Source organism: Protopterus annectens, chromosome 7.part1 (genome assembly GCF_019279795.1).
Source record: "Protopterus annectens isolate FY-2018-M chromosome 7.part1, PAN1.0, whole genome shotgun sequence".
Classification (NCBI taxonomy): domain Eukaryota; kingdom Metazoa; phylum Chordata; order Ceratodontiformes; family Protopteridae; genus Protopterus; species Protopterus annectens.
Window position 1 is genome coordinate 419589394 of NC_056740.1, and position 14777 is coordinate 419604170.

Consider the following 14777-nt stretch of genomic DNA (forward strand, 5'->3'; position numbering starts at 1 on the left):
GTAAAGCAGAGTCTAAGTCATCAAAAATTTTAGGACCATCAGGAAGGAAGATTTTAAGCTTGGCAGGAAACAGAAGGTATGTTTTAAACTGTGCTTTTTTAAGCTCCCTTATTAGTGGCAGAAAAACTTTTCTTTTAGCTAATACCATGGAAGAATAGTCATTGTCAAAACGCACAGTTGTTTCATTAATCTTAACAGGAGCTTTAGCCCAAGCAGATTTAAGAACCATCTCTTTATCAAAAGATGATAGAAATCTAACTATAACTGATCTAGGATAGTTTTTGTTAGAGTTAGTATTAGCTATAGATCTATGTGCTCTTTCGATACAAAAAGAGAGTGCTTCTGGTAAATCTAAAGTTTTAGGGAGCCATGTTGTTAAAAAAGAAGTAATATTGTTACCTTCAATATTTTCTGGCAGTCCAAAAATCCTAATGTTATTGTGCCTAGATCTATTTTCCAGGTCATCCAGCTTTGTTTGTAAATGTGTATTTTGTTTCAGCAGAAACTCAATGTTGATTTCCTCTTCTTGTATTCTATTTTCCATGTCATTCACAGCTTCCTCTATGCCTGTCATCTGGATCTTCTGTTGTTGCAGGTCCATATGTAACAAGTCTATTTGTTTTGTAGTTTTTTCTATGAAAGTGTCTATTTTACTATCCATTTTATCCATCTTAGCAGTAAGTTGCTGGACTATAATTATCAGAGACTGAAGTTCTTTCTTGATGCTGGAGTCTTGAGAATTTGTCTTACTGGAACTCATTTCAGACTGATAAACTGACAGGAAAGTTTCCAAAGTAATTTCTGACAGGAATATTATTAAGATTTCCTTTCTTTTTTAGATATAGTTCAAGAACTATATAAAACAAACATATTTAGAAAGAAAATTACTTCAAAAATTATTTTTTTAAGTAATTAATTCATGTCAATGTAATGAAATTGGTGGAGCTGAAGAAATCTGCTGCTATCCTGTGTTCATCATTGGCCACGCCCAGTCTCTCCTTATTTCTTGAACATTCCCCGTTTCATCATCATCCCATTCCACTTTGAATTGTAGGTTTCTGCTTGTGCTATGTATAGGGAGTCTTAACTGTGTAGCTCTGAAATATCTCTTCAAATTGGGTAATCCCAAATTGCTCTATTCAATTGGAAAAATCAGCTTGTCCCACTTGACTCTTGCCATTTTCCCCTCACAGATATCAACATTTTATTAATTTTTATCCATAACTTCTCCTCTGGTTGATTAAAATATGTTTGGCTGTACATAAAACTAAAGGGACTAAAAACATTTTAATTGTTTGCATCTTGCTATCCATATCCATATAAAAAAGCTTCCAATTTCTCAGTTTTTGTATTATCTTTTGTTTACTCTCTTCCCACATATCCTTAGTTGCCACACCACAATCCTTTTTAATCCATACTCCCGAGTACTTGATTTTATCAAGCTCCCATAAACATGGATATCACTGAACCAATTTGTGTGTGGGTACATGATTTACAGCTATTGCCTTTTAGTTTTATTAATAATGTATATTGAAAAGATATGAAACTGCCTCAAAATGTTCCACAACACTGAAATGTCCTTTTCTGGTTTTATCAGTTATAAAATATTATCTGCAAACAGAGCCAGCTTTTTGATTACAATACCAATTATATCCTTGAATTTCTGAGTCTCTTATTTTTTTGCCAGTGGTTCTAAATATATTGCAAATAACAAAGGGGAAAGAGGACACCCTTGCCTGGTTCCTCTGCTCAAACAGAAATTAGCAATATGAACCCACCCACTTTAATTTTGCCTCCAATCCCTCATATATCCTCTTAATCAACCTTATAATTTTATCAGGGAAATGCAAATTCTTCCATTTCCCTTCTCATAAACTCCCAGCTTACTCTGTCAAATGCTATCTCTGCAAAAAGACCCACCAATAACAGTGGTATTTTCTTACATTCATCTTCCCTCTGGATCATTAATGTTGTCAAATTTTGGCCAACCCTCCACAAATACACACTGATCCAGATGTATCAGTTTTGGCATCATCTTTACCATTCCTTTTTGAAATTATAGACAAAATCACTTTATAACCATGGTTTAGGATTGAAATGGGCCTGTATGAAGCTGGATGTGATTGGTCTTTAACTTCTTTAGGAATTATAGCCACCACCGCTTTCTTCCAGGATCTTGATGGTTTCCCTCTTCTTAAAATACTGTTAAACAAAACCTTCCAGATATTTATCAATTTTCCCTCCTAGCTTCCAAACAGCCATAGGAATACCATCTATTCCTGGGGACTTTCCTGTGGATTGGCTGTACATCACTATATTTATCTCATCTCCTCTTACCGTGTTAGTAATGGAGTATCATCTACCTCTAACCTTGGCATATTTAATTCTTCCATAAACATTTCCATTTGTTACTTTTCATGATCTTCATATTTCTCTGCTTTATGCAGATGTTTATAAAATTTTCTAAATATTTCTAGTACCTCTACATGATCTCTTATCTTCTTTGTTACAGGCTCCCTAAGCTTGGCATCAACCCCTTCTACTTTCTGTTCCCTAGGTTGTTGTGCTAAAAGTTTTTGTGCTCTGGAGTTATCAGCAAAAAGCAGTTGCTTAATAGCAGTCTTTCTAAACTCATGCATATTATCGAGGTAATCCTTTATTTTATACTTGGCATTCCTGGAATTGCTCCTCTTCTTGTTTTGTGAGATTCCCCCTATTCTGCAGTACTTTAACCTTTGTCAGTCCCTCTAAATAATTCTCGTTACTTCTTAACTATCTCTCTCTTTCTTTTATTTCCACCCTATTTTTTTAAACTCCACATTAATTTTATCCCACTCCCTACTTGTATTTTCAGAAGAAACTTCTATCTTTATCTAACATCTCCTGAATACTTTCCAATACCAGTACCTCTCTTTTCAATGGATAGGTGGGAAAGTGCCAGTGTCTCATTTTTATTTCATTACCCTGCATTTTTATTTTAGCTATTATTGGCATATGATCTGAAATAGTTATTGAATGAGTATAAAAACTTTCAATTAAATACATATGTTCCTGTGAAATGTATGTTCTATCTAGCCTAGCCTAGTTTTGTATCTTGGGGAATACTATATAAATTCGCTCCAGACTCCTACTCCTGATTTCAGATCTTCCATGCCAAACATTTTCATAAATTTCATCAAACATCTAACCTCCTGCGTTATTTTTTTCTTTCTGGGCCCTCCAGATACATCTTCACTACTGCAAATCAAATTCCAGTCTCCACCTATAAGTAAATCAATTCCCTGCTGAAAACTGATTATTTCTCCCAGAATTTTGTTAAGCTCTATTATAGCAGTTTTAGGTGGACTGCAAATATATGCCTGTGTAATCCTCCTCCCTTGCCAATAGCCCCATAGTACTACAAATCTACCATTATTATCTTTTGTATCCTCTTCTATCACTATTGCAATTAATATAAGTATTCCTCTTTTCCTTTGTCCCAGGTATTCTGCTGAATAACTGTCCTGAAAACATTTCTTTACTTTATCAAATTCATATGTTCAGTTCTTTTCAAATGTGTCTCCTGTAGCACAACTATATGCATGCCTCATGTTTTAATAACGTTCACTACTCTTTCTTTTTTGTATATATCTGTGAGACCAGTTAATATTTAAAGATAATATAGAAAGCATCATTATGTTAAAAAGTTATTATTCCCACATTTTATTTGTAACAGGTTTTAAAGTACCTAGTTCTAACTTTTGTGTTACATGCACATACTAATGTTTGGCAGGTTGATCGTTTATACAGTTTCTGTTCATATCCATTTGAGCCTATGTCACATCTTACAAAACTTTTTTGTTTTACTGAAAGTCCACAAACAAAAAAAATTAACCCCAATATACCCCTAAAACCTATTAACTTAATGCTAACATACAAAATTATGTACATCTTCAAATACTGAAATTTTACCCTCCTATTAGCAGCAAATGTCTCAAACTGACAAACTTGGGTTAACCTAAAAATAAGGTTATCCATATTAAGATGCATGGTACAGCCTGTGTTTATACTAAGTGTTGTCTAGTTTTGTCCTATCTTTATTCTTCTCACAGAATGGGAAAACACTTGAATGCTTTCAGAAAACATTATCTTCTAACCATTGAAAGAAATAAGTATTCTGTTTTTACTGCCCTTTATCAGACTGTCTCAATGGAGACATAAGACCCAGGTACAAATTTGATTCAGCTTTTATTTCAAGAGGGAAGCTTTATTATATATAAAAGAAACACTGAAGGAGTGTATTAACTCAAATAAAAAGGTGGATAAAATAGAAGAAATTTTAAACAGATATTCTGATGTGGTGGAAAAGGCTGGCTGCATATGAGACTGCTCAAGAGGAGAGGTTTTAAAAATATATAATTAGGGGACAGAGCATGAAGGGAAAACCTACGATTCTGTTGTTATCTATTTCATTATTCAGCATTATTCAGTCTTGGATCCAATCTGGCAACTTTACAGAGCAGATTCTAGGCTCCAGCTCCTCTCACCCTTATTTCTACCTTCAAAACCCCAGATCTCATTTGCCATGGTTAGCTACAGATGTGATTCTGGCTTGCACTGCTCTTAATGGGGTTTTGTCTTCAGTATTTTCAGCTGTTTCAATTTTTATTTTAGCAGTTTAGTGCACTTATCTACTTTCTTCTTTCCCTCCCCTTGTTCTTAGTTCTCATGTGTTAGGTTACTTTTTTCTTGTACTTTGGTGTTTGGCATCTTTTTTTCAGGTCCCTTTCCTTTAGTTAGTGCTTGGGGTTTGTTGGTCTAGGTGGCTGCTATCATGTTGTGTGTTTGGTTTATTTTTTGGCTTTTCTCTTGTAGTTGTTGGTCTGTGTGAACTTGTTTCGTGGGACCATGTCAGAGAAACCTACTGGGTTCAAGAGATGTTCTTTTTGTAGGCATAAGATGCCTAACTTTGGCACCCACAAAAAGTGTGTCTGTTGTTTAGGATCCAACCACCTAGAGGCTGATTGTGCAGTGTGTGCTTCGTTTAACCCTTGAGCATTGGTGGATCAGCAAAATAAGTTGCTGCTCAAGGGCATGGCCCAAAGGGGTCCCTTTGTTTCTGGCTCCCCCTCCTCCAGTGGCCATAGAGAGCCAAAGAGGAAAGCCACCTCTGCCTCCCTGAGAGCTTCTCCTCTTCATTTTCAGAAAAGGTCTAGGCTCTTAGATCACAGCCCCTTGGATCCGAAGCAATCATCGGCAGGGTCGGATCTGAAGACTCAGGATCTGACCTCTGCACCCAAAATCTCCTTGGATCAGAGACCCTCAGATCCCACAGCCATCCCCCTTGGCTCTGTTATCCCCCTTGGATCTGAGGCTGTCTATTTTGCAGGGTTCAGATCTGGTGCATTTGTTGGATCTGGAGCTAGTGGACATAAGCTCCTTGATCGGTTCTCCCAGGGATCCAAAGCCTATGGATCTGAGACATCAGAGCAGTTCACTGGACTGGGAATGCAATAGAGTGGTTATGGAGTCCCGTCCAGTTTTCCTATCCAAATCCACACATTCTTCCACCTCTTTGAGGTCCATGGACAGGATGATGATGAGTTTCCTTAGGGCACAGATAGAGATAGGTCTTTTGACATCCCCGGACCATTCAAGCTCATGGATGCCCCCCCCCCCCAAGTCAACTTCTCCTCTTCCAATTCCGACTGTTTTGGAACCCCAGGTCCTGGTCTTCCCTGAGTGGGGGGACCAGGGAATGGCCATTTTCCCTGGTCCTCCAGGGTCCCTCAGTTTCAGACCAGAGCAGGTCCCGCCTCTGAGAATTTGGCATTGGATCTCTGGGGAGGGGTTCTGGTATGGGTTTGTCAGATTGGTCCCTTCCCTTGGGGGCATTGGCCTTCGGCAGCTTGGGGCTGGGACTGTCCGTGGGACCCAGGACCACCATGGGCTGCCCTCCCCCTTCCCTGATGGTTTCTGTTACAGGGGCAGGGTTTCCTAGAGTCCTTCAGGCTTTCAGGTGGTAGAATGGACCTTCTCCAAGTCTGGAGTAGCATCTTCCCTCCCTTCTGGGAACCTCCCAGACCATTGATGTCAGGTACCCTGAACCCATTCATCCTGTCCCGAGTCAGCCCTCCTGAGATAGCCTTCAGGCTTCTAGAACTCCCTGGGGTTCCCCTGTCTTCTGAGTCCTCTCTGGAGCCCCTCACAGAACAGCCTGCTTGAAAGAGATCATGGAGTCCCTCACAGGGGACATAGATTTCAAGGAAGGGGACAGGTTTCCCAGATCTCTGCCAGGTAATGTCTCCTTAGGGGACATTCTGGAGCTGTTGAAACAGAAAGGCGGTTGGTCTCTCCAGCCCCCATCCTCGGAGTCTGTGTTTCTGAAGGTATTTGGGATGGGCCCATCTACTTCCTGGGTCTCCGCCACTGTGGATGAGCTGGTTAATCTCATCTTATGCAGAGCACAGAAGGAACCTGACACTATGGAAACGGTTCCTAAAAAAAGCAGATAGGTTCCTGACTCCCCCCAGGCCACTGACCAAACTCAATGAAGCAAGGAAGTACTGGTCAATGCCATCATGATTGCTGCAGCCACTAAGAAGGAGATGGCAGAACAGAGCTCCAATGTCCACACCCAAACCATGAGTCTCAGGCGATTGATAGGCATGGGAAGTGTGTTTACACTTCAGCTACCTTTGGCCTGAGAGCCCTTAATTATCAGGCACATTTTACCCACCTCCAAAGAGACCTGGTCTCTGAGCTCGCCAAGTCTCCTTCTAAGTTGATGCTGGCAGAGGACCTCAGGAAGGTATCTCGCAAGCTCATTACTCTCTCCTCTATTTTCAATTCCTCAATGAGGTTAACTTTCAATGTGGCAGAATGCACCTCTCCAGTGGCTGGTGCAGACTTTGCCATCAGCTGGCATGCCTGGATGTGGCTATGCAGGTTCTCAGAGCCCTTCAATTTGCCTTTTACTAATACCCCTTTCAATGGTTCCTCTTTATTTGGACATTATGTAAAAGAAACCCTAACCCACAGTGAGCAGGAGGGCAAGACTCTGTCAGGATCAGATTTTTCAAAAGTGCAGGAAAGGGAGGTAAAGCCAAAAACTACAACAAGAGAGTGATATACAAAATGTTGTAAAGATTTAAAATTGTAAATACAATAAATTTTGACTTGTGTCTGAAATAACTATCACTAAGCTCGGGTGCTCACAGCAACCACTTCTGAACATAAAAGTGGCAAATTAGATCTGAGGTATGTTAGCGGATAGAGCATTATGGGTAAGGGAGAAGCTCCAGAGTTTGTTAGTGGTCACAAGCTGAAAATAACAGCCCAGTCTGATCAGAGAGTCTGACTGAAGCCAGTTGCTGAGAAATTAATGAAAACTGAAAACATTAAATTGATGCTTTAAAGGTCTCCAGAAAAATCACAATCGCATCTAGGCATATCTCCTGCTGGCTATGCCAGAACCTTCAGCTGCATGAGAGATTAGCCTCATGGACACATTCAATATAGAATGTGGGATGACCAGTCTTGAAGAATAAGCCTTCTCTTCCTCTGCCCATGGACCCAGGGGTAGATTTAGAGACTTCCTTAAGTCACTCTGTAATCTAGTAAAGCATGCCAAGTAATTAAGTGACTGTAAAACAAAGGTTGCCGAGGTGTAAATGCACTTTCATATCTGTCCAACACCCTAGATTTTCCATTAGGGGGATTGACAGAGGAACTATGTTCAACCAGCTCCTTTTTGATGCTGCTGCAACAACCATGGCATGCCGCAACAACCATGGCATCTACAGGGAATCCTTTACTCCAGAACTGTCTATCTTTTGGTACACCAATGATTTTATCTGGACACTGAGGAATAGGTTCCAACGTATCTAGCTCCTTCCACACACACAGAAAAAAATCTATATGCTCATCTGTGTTGGGATAAACCAAGACGTAGATGGGCCAGCCCCAAAGGCTTCTAGGAACACCGATTCCTCCTGGGAAGGGGGTTTGGAGGACCAACCACCTTTCTGGTGTAGGATTTGTAGAATCTCTCCAAAGTAGACATCTTCCAGTGGTGATCTTGGGGACCTTTCCCCTTCACCAACATCAGTGTCTTCAGTTAATGATTCTTGGGGAGAATCCAAGTTCCTGCTTGTGCACAACTTACTTCTGGAGGACCTCTTCAGTGGGGTTCTCTGGAGAGGTATCGAAAGAGGTGGGGAGTTCCCTAACTGGAACTGTCTGGAAGCTGTTATGGGGCTGGCTGTCCCTGTGGAGTAGGAGGAAGAGATTCATAAACAGGATCCAAAAGGGGAACAGGAGTAGGGTCTGAGGAAAGTACAGCCAAAACTGCTCTCACATAGGAGAAAGCCCTCTCCACCACCTCAAAGCCATAAGGATAACCACACTGGAGCTGACACTCTTGGATCAGATAAGCCCAGGTCCCCACCAGTCTTCTGCTTTGAGGGTGGAGTCGGAGCAGAGCTATCCAGCAAAAAACTTCAGAGTCAGTCATTACCCCAGATATGACACAGATGCTTCATCTCAGAGACTTGTCCAGCTCAAGGAGTGCCAGCACCAAATGGGTCAGGGAGATAGCCAGAGTTGAAGATGAAGGCATCTTCAAATCCAATGCTTCAACTCTTGGAGATCTCAGATCCAAGGGCTCTGAAACAGTACATCAGATCAGAGAAGGAGAAATGGTATAGGAGTAAAGCTTAAGGTTCACAGATCTGATGGGTAACTGAGCCAGTAAAACTCCCATCTGGATCGGTGTTATGAGAAATGTTCTCATCTTGTCTATTTCTGCTTTGGAAAGACTTCAGGAGGACCTGATCAAAGTGGAAGGTAGTCAAGATGACTTTTTGGGTATCTCCTGTAAGAAAGGAGACTTGAGTCTTGGAGTCCCTGGCTCTAGAGAAAAATGAGGACTCTGGAGTTAAGGAGACTTGGAGGTTAAAGGAGTCAGATCTGTAGCTTTCAGATCAAAGTGCTTTGCAATCTTAGCTTGTGGCTCAGATATCAGAGTGGTTTTGGGAAACTGGAAAGAAAACCACTTTTTATTCTCCCTGGGCTCTGCCGATTTAGACTTGTGTGAGGAGTTTGAGCCTGTGAAGTTGAAGCTGAAGGAGGCATGGAAACAGAGATAAGGCCCTTGAGGATTAGCTTGTTGCAACTGATGGCTCTGGCATTGAAACTAGCATAAATAGTACAAGGATTGTCTAAAGGAGAAGGACCTAAACCATAAACACACTCCCTTGTGGGCAGAGTTGAGAATCTTATGCCCACAGGAAGCACACTTCTTAAAACCAGTATGCTTTTCAGCTTTAGCAACAGTGTATAACAAAAGCCTATATCCAAGACAGAAAGAAAAAATAGATTTTTTTTTGTGGAAAAAATGAAAGCTAGAAAAATACAGGTATACCAGCAATGGTAAGGAGAATACCTTTATGAGGAAGGTAATAACAATGATGGTAAAGAAGATACCAATAAACAGTAAAAGGGAAAACAGAATAAGCTGGTAAAGAGAGGATGGGTTATAAAACAGTTATATATATGTAGAAAAACATTAAACTTTAAAGTCATTACTCACTATCTTTGAAGAAATAACTCCCCAAGCTTGAGAGAATGCAATTCCAACCATATCATTAGAGCAGCAAAGGATATCTGAGGTAAAGTAGTAGTCAGGGCATTATAGGTAAAGGGAGGAGCTCGAGAGTCAGATCCAAGAATCTACAGGAAAGTGGCAGAGTTGGATCCAAGACCCATTCGTTGAGAAATGAATGAAAATGACATCAGATCTTATATTCCACAAAATGTGCATTTAATTGAATATGTATCCAATAACTGTTTCAGGTCACGCACCAATAAGTAAAATAAAATGCAGTGGAAATTAAATAAAAATTAGACACTGGCACTTTCCCATCCATCTGTTAAAAGACAGGAATTTAAGGAATTGACAGTGGAAATTATTTGGTAGTTATTACGAAAGAGAATTTTTTTCTAAAAATATAGCTAGGGAGTAGGATAAACAAAGTGGAGTTTAAAAATAGGGTGGAAATGAAAGAAAGGGAGATGTGGTTAAGAAGTAACAAGAATTATTCAAAGGGACTAAAACAGGTAAACGTATTGTAGAATGGGGGAATCTCACAGAACAAGATGAGGAGCAATTGCAGAATGCTAAACAGAAAATAGGGGATTACCTCAATAATTTGCATGAGTTTAGAAAGACTGCTGTTAAGCAACTTTGATAACTCCAGAGCACGACTCAAACAACAGAAAGTAGAAAGGGATGTTGCCAAGCTTAGGAGCCTATTATAAGGAAGATAACCAGAGAGCCTGTAGAGGTACTAGAAATATTTCAGAAATTATATGAATATGAAAACGTGTATAAAGCAGAGAAGTTGGGAAACTGAGAAAAATTAAAATGGAAATATTTATGGAAGACTTAAATATACCAAGGTTGGAGGATGATGTGGTTCAACGAGCAACAGGTAAGATAAGAGGAGATGTGAAAATTATGATGTATCACCAATCTCCAGGAGCAGATAGTACTCCAGTGGAAGTTTGGAGTAAGTGATAAAAATCTGGAAAGTCTTATTTAGCAGGATTTTAAAAGGAAGGGAGGCACAAACATCCTGGAAAAAGTTGTGGTGGGTGTAATACCTAAATGACGGTAAACACCCATCTGATCCAGCTTCATATAGGCCCATCTCAATTCTAAACCATGATTATAAAGTGTTTAACTCTATAATGGCTAAAAGAATGACAGAGATGATGCCAAAATTGATAAATACAGACCAATGTGGTTTTGTGAAGGGGAGGCAAACATTTGACATGAATACAACAATGATGATCCAGATGGAAATTGAATATAAGAAAATATCACTTTTATTGGTAAGTCTTGATACAGAGAAAGCATTCAACACAGTAAGCTGAGATTTTTTTGAGTAGGGAAGTAGAAGCATTTGCATTTCCTGACACAAAAATATTTAAATGCAAGTTTGTTTGTATTATGACTGTTGAGGTTGCTAGTACCCAACTACATTTTTTTTGCAGTTTATTACTTGACCTGTACGTAGTCTTAACCATCCTCACTTACTTTGCCTCTTTTATTCCCCTAACTGACCCAATTTTAACCTCTTTTACATTTTCATTTTCTTTTCCATAACTAACTGCCTCCTGTATCTCCACCACTCTAATCTACCAGCCCGGAACCTGCTGCAATAACCTACGAACCCTCTGCTGTCTTCCCCTGCATTTCTGATCCTAAGTCACCTGTACATTCCTTTACAAGCTCTGTGTAGGTTAACTGTGTAAATTTTGTTACAATATTGTCATAGACCTGCATAGCAACCAGACATCACCAGAAAGCATACTCTGATCCCCTCACTGATACTTTCCTTCAGCTTTCTCAATAGCTGCAGTCTACTCATGAAGTTCTTCCTACTCTTGCAACCATTTTCTCCTCTCTACTCTGGTGCCTTATTCAGGTGCTTAACAAGGATTTTCCAGCTCAAGCCTCTAGTGCCCCAATAATAGTAGCCTTCTCTTTTTTGTCTTTAACCCCCTCACTGCCAAGCTCTTACCCCAGCTTCCACACACACTAAACAGATTGTTTTTCTTAGTCCTCCCATATTTCCTTCTCCAGGCTAATCCACTACACTCAGGCTCACTGTGCTCCCCTACCCTACCCCATTCACACCCACTTTCATTACATTTATACTATTCTAACCACTCCCCTTCCCATCAGCCTCTCTTCCTCCCCACACCTTCACATCACTTCCTTCTTTGACACTCTTCTTCCCTGTTCCTACCATGTTGCCTCTCATTTGACAAACACTACTCCCACTCACTGTGGTATTACTTCTTCTCACCCTCTCAAAATTCACTACTGTACACCCGCTAGCCCCCTCCTCCTAAAATAAATTCCATAACCCTATCCTCCACTCCCCCCTTCTTAAGTCTTACTCAAATATAGGTCCTAGCATTTTCCTTCATAAAGACATCATGTGCTTTAAGAATTACATCCTCCAAACAAATTCTCCACTTTACTATTCACCTAATTCCTAATTCCCACTTCTACTTCATACACTACATATACTCTTCACTTTCTTCCTTCACCTTTCTCCCACTAAAACCAACTTCATCCACTCCGGAGACATCCATCCCAATCCTGGGCCCACAAGTTCTTACTGCCATAATTCCCCATCTATTCCAATAACTCTAAGTCACTTCACCTATCCACTATAAATTTCCAAAGCTCGTGTAACAAAACCTCTCAACTTCATGCCTGGCTCTCCCAAAATAAAACTGACATCCTTGCTGCCACAGAAACTTGGCTAAAACCTTCCATTCAGGACTCTGAGCTTCTCCCTCCAAACTTTAGTATACTTAGAGCTGACAGGCTACATATAAAAGGAGGGGTGCAACCATAATCTACACCAGCACACTCACTCTATGTAGATTCAAGGACCACATTCCTCAATTCCATAATGCAGAAATCCTAATCTCCTTCCTTGACATCAACCGCTCCAAGAAACTATGTATAACTGTCCTCTACATCCCTCCCAGAAATATCTCTATTCTAGAAGATATTCTGTCTTATATCTCCCACACCATAAAAAATGAAACAATAATCCTAGGTGACATGAATATAGACTAGGCCTCAATCTCTTCCAGTCATCCAGCAGCATGAGCCTCTTTCACTTTACCCAGATCATTACATCCACCACCAGGTAGAAGAATAGAAATAATGATGGATCCATCCTAGGTTGGATCTTAGTTTCAGATTCCTCAAGTTTATGACTTCAGCGACCTTACCCAACTTTCTTAGTGATCACCTCCCTAGCTTTACAATCCATGTCAGGTCATACATCCTAAAACATCACAACATCACAGTAGCCTAAAATCTATCTAAATTCAATCCCACTTCATTTAACAATATCCTCGCAAATATTAATTGGACTATTCTCAAGTTCCTCCCTTTAGATGAGGCTCTCCCCTATTTCAGTATTACCTTTCTAGCAATATTAGATGCCCTACCCCACTAGAACCACAAGGACCAAAACTAACCATGTCGCCTGGTTAACAAAAGCCACTAAAGATACCGTGAATAACAGGGACAAAGCCTGGAAACAATGGCTTAAGTCTAATAACTCAGTCCTTATTCTTTATAAACTGCTCAGTAACCAAGTTACAAAACTCATCTCCAAGGATAAACAGCAGTTCTTTTGGAACCTGCAAAAGAACCTGTAAAATAAAAGAGCAAATAACCCCAAATCTTTCTGGACCTCTATTAATAAACTTCTGAAACCTGGCTCTAAACCCAATCCATGCCCACATCCTGACGTCACCTGAACAAATAGCTAGCCTATTCATCTCCTACTTTATCGACACCATTAACAATATTACTGCATCCTTTTCTCATCCTCTCCTTCATAACACTTCCTCTAATTCTCACTCTCCTTCTCCTCTCTCCCCCTCAGAATTCTTCTGACTCTTCTAATCACACTCTTCCTCCTTCCTCTCCAAACTCTCACAATACCCCTCTAGATTATAGACATAAAGCTACCCATCCACAACTCACTTTCTCTCCCATCCCTACCTCCTACATCAAAAAGCTCCTTTTGAAATTAAAACCCTGCTCCAACACAACCAATGAAATTCCTCCTGTTTCTAAAACTTGCTGCAGACTTAGTAACAAATCCCATTAGCATCTAATCAACAGATCTGTTCAAGAATATTGCATCCCTGATCATTGGAAAAAAACTATCATCCTACCACTTCACAAAGGTGGCTCATCGAACGGCATCTCTAACTTCCGTCCTATCTCTATACTTTCCCCATATCTAAAATTCTTGACAAATGTGTACAAAAACAACTACTAGACTACCTACTACAATACAGCATTCTATCCCCTACACAGCATGGGTTCCACCCAGGTCATAGTACTTATTCTGCATTAATTTCCTTCCTAAACACAATAAGGCCCGTGACTCAGGAAATTTTGTCTCTGCCCATTATTTGGACTTGTCAAAAGCCTCTGACGCTATCTCTTACCCTTTACTCCTCTCCCAGCTCTGTAAAATCGGTTTATCTCCCCAGTCCATTAACTGGTTCAAAATCTATCTTTCCAACAGGGAGCATGCCGTTAGATGGCAGAACTCCATTTCAGCTTATATTCACAACCCCACAGGTGTGCTGCAAGGCTCTATTTTGGCTCCTCTTCTATTCAATATTTTCATTAATAACCTCCACCAAGTTATTAAACAGAGTTCACTTGTCCAGTACGCAGATGACTACTATAGTCTATTCAGCCCCTAATACAAATATTCCACGCAAGCAGCCTTTTTCACTGTGGAAAAATGGCTTCGTGAAAATCACCTCTCATTAAATCCCAAAAAGACTAAACTCATGATATTTACTCCCAAGAAAAAGTCATCAATTAATAAAGACACCTTTGATATTTTCTCTCTTAACTCAACTAAGATTGAGTTATTTACACATACCAAACTCCTGGGCATAATAATTGATGAGAACCTCAAATTCAATCTTCACATTCAAAACAATATCAACAAAACACAAACTCGGGCTTCTCTACAGCCATAACAAATTCCTCTCTCCCCCCTCCAAATGTACTCTAGCTCTATCTTATCTCTTGCCTTCTCTGACTTATAGTGCTCCCATCCTAACCACCCTACATTCATCTCTGCTATCTAAACTAGAGTCATGTAACAAAATTGCTAAATTCACAACTAACAGCCACCACTGTACACACCACTGTATAGCCCTAAAAG